Genomic DNA, 3,563 nt, shown 5'->3' with positions numbered 1-3,563 from the left:
TAATAATAATAATAGACATTTCTAAAAATTCCTAATTGAGCTTATTGTAAATTATCGTGTGATACGACATTCGGAATATTTTAAGTGACTACATGTATTTTTTTCCTCAAAATTTGTAAAATTCCCAGTCAAAAAATGAATTTACTGACATATTTCTCGCCTGTTACAAAAAATTCCTACCTTCTCTGTCAAGCGGTCACCCTGATTTAAAAAGTACTATATAAAAACATGAATAAAAAAATATTTTCACTTCTTTCAGTTTCACATATTTATCACAAACAATTTTTTCACCATTTTCTATTCATATTTCTTTTATTGTACGAATTTTCAGAGAAAAATGTTCAAACTAAAAAAATCGCATTTGCATTTATTTCGGTAATTTGAAAGCTAGGTAAATTTAAAAACTGACAACCCACTTATAATGATAGATATCAATTCATTTTCAACAGCATTTCTTTAAAAATGCTTTATCAATCTTTTTATATTTTGTAATTATTAATGCATTTTAACCATATTTTTAACTGACAAATGATATTATTTTCCACCTATTTATGCAATAATTCAGCACCTTGCACATCATTTTCATTCACTTTTATATTAAAATTAGTTACGATAGTGTACATTTTACCAAAAATATAGCTGAAATTTTCAAATGCCCGCTTAGTGTCATGGCGGCGCCTAAGCTTCCGCTCCTAAATAAAAAGGACTATTGCCAAGTGGGGAAACGGAGTTAGGTACCGCAACAGCCATGATCCAAGAAGCTACGGCCCCAAGCCACTTGGTGGTACGAAATGACTTGAGGCAAATTGAAAGAGGGTTTTAACATTTAGCGCCCTTCATGGTCATACAGAGAAGTAAGTGAAACGAGCGCGAAAATTGAAATGTATAGTTATGAGAAACAAAAGAAGGAGCATATTTTATTAGAAGATTCATTATTAGAATATAAATGAAATAAAAAATAAGTATATTCTTTTACAATCCGTACAGTACATACGTATAGTATATTAGAATGAATGAAATTTATGAAAAAATGCCTGGATGAAAGGAATCGAATGAAGAAAAGAATTATGGTGGGACTATTATTTCGTGGAAAATGTAACAATTTCAAAAAAATAATTCTTTTTGGTTCAAATATCAATATCAAATATCAATATTTATATGCTCTACATAAATTTTTTTTTTTCGATGGACATTTATTGTAGGTTAGGTTCATATTAGATGAAGAATTTCTTTAAAAATTCAAATATTTGGTTAGCGTTTCATGTATTTTGTGAAAAATCTTTGTTTCTTGGTGCAAAAAAATAATCTCTTTGCCGGAAAATAAGTTTTTATATAAAAATTCATTTTCTTAATCGAAAATTCATTTTTAGAACTGAAAATGTAACTATTCCAATTTTTATTTGAAATAATTTATTTATATGGTAATTTTTCAATTTCATTTAATTTTAAATTTAATTAAAACATTTTTCACGTAATTTGTCACGACTAAATATATCGATAAGAACTTCTTCTTGGTTAAAAATTTATTTTACTCCTGTATTCACTATACTAAGGTTTTGAGAATGTATTCATTGATATAAAATTGTTACGATATAGAGGTGATTTGCAGAAGATGTGGGTGAAATATAATAAGAATCAATTATCATTAATATTTTGGTACATTTATTACTGTTCTGACATATGGTTATGACTAATGGCTTACAATTTTTATTTCCCTGCTGAAAGTTCAACTGAAATGTTTTTTTTATTGAAATTTAATTACTTGGAATGGAAGCTTCTAATGTGTCCCCTAAGGGTTTACATTTTTCTTGCACTTTCTTCTCTATTCCTTTACACACCCCCACGCACTTACTTGTTGGTGGAAGGGGGACCTACAGTTTGAGGTGGGTTCCGAACCACCAAGAGCAACAGCTTTAAGTACTTAGAGAAAACCTTTTTCTCTAGAAGTACCGGTCCCACGACTCTCCGGAAATGAACAACTCCCTTGCTAGGCGAGTGTTCACCGCTTGGGCCGCCAAGACTCTTCTAGAGTGCGAGGCTGGAATCAAACCCGCAAGCCGAAGGAGTGGGTCCAAAGCCTACGCTTTAGCCCCCACGACCATCGTCCCACTTAAATTTAAATACTTTGTATTCTTCTTTTTATTTTACCTTTCAAAATTCATCTCTTTTTAGTAAAAATTTCATGTTTGCTGGATTAAAATGCAATTTTTATCCAACAATAAATTCTTAATAAAATTGTTCACTTTTGCATCATTAAATTAAATTTTAATCCCACAAACAGGAAATTTATACTAAAAAGAAATGAAGTTTAAGAAGGAAAATAAATATTAGAATAAAAATTATTTAAATTTCCATAACAAAAACAAAATTCAGTTGAAATTTCAGCAAGGAAATAAACATTTTAAACCATTAGTTAAATTTCTATAAAAGCCTAAACGTTTAAAGCGAAAAGGATAAGTTCTTACTAAAATTTCTCACTTTTAAACCAGTTAATTGCATTTCCAATCCAATTGCAATCCAATCCGTTATAATGATGAACTTGAAATATAATGCTCAGAAATTCTACATACATTTTTGTATTACGCCGAAGGCTCAATATATCCGTATGCTTTTTGCAAATTGTAACGGAACTAATAAAATTACTTCAATATACGTATGAATTTTATTTCATTTTATTATGTATGTATAACCGAAGAAATGAATTTATAAAGAATTATTTTTTTGAAATTGTTACATTTTCAACGAAATAATAGTCCCACCATAATTATTTCCATTCATTTGATTCCTTTCATTCAGGCATTTTTTCATAAATATAATTCATTTTTATATACTATACGCGTATACAGCACAGATGATAAAAGAATATATTCATTTTTTCATTTTATTTATAATCTTCGAATGAATATTCTAATAAAATGAGCTCCTTCTTTTGTTTCTCATAAAATACACATTACGAATTTCGCGCTCGTTTTACTTACTTCTCTGGATGACAACAGAGGACGCTAAATGTCAAAACCCTCTCGCAGCGAATCCGAGCCAGTCGCGCACTCACGACCAGTCACGGTGTGCTCATTCCCATAGAAAAGTGAACGGATTATAGTCATTGCTACGTCCCCTAGGTGGCACTCGTATGAATTCAGTGTTACACGCGGAGCCGAATTTGACGCGGAATTATCCCGAATTTAAAAGTTCAAAAATTTCACGTTGATTTATTAAAATAGATCCTGTTCGGCTCCGTTGGCTCCTTACCGCAATTAAGGGTTTAGAAACCCAAACCCTTCGATGAAACTCTTCTTTCTGAAAACGGATAATTAGGCAACAAAATGAACCGACAACTATAGATTTTGTGATATTAGATTAACCAAATGAATTTATTCAGAATTGCGAATTGTACAGATTTGCCAGAGAAGCGGACGCGTCCGAGGGCAAGATTGCTTCTCGTCTCTGACTTCGGCGATGGAAGTTTCGGTACCGTCGTAGCGGTCCTTAGCTCCCCCTCTTTCGTGCTTTCTCTCTCTTCTAAATTACATTTTCTCTCTATCCCACTCTAAATATCCCTACTC

The sequence above is a fragment of the Belonocnema kinseyi genome, chromosome 10, assembly GCF_010883055.1.
Source record: "Belonocnema kinseyi isolate 2016_QV_RU_SX_M_011 chromosome 10, B_treatae_v1, whole genome shotgun sequence".
Taxonomy (NCBI): domain Eukaryota; kingdom Metazoa; phylum Arthropoda; class Insecta; order Hymenoptera; family Cynipidae; genus Belonocnema; species Belonocnema kinseyi.
Note: the sequence above shows the minus strand (reverse complement) of the source record.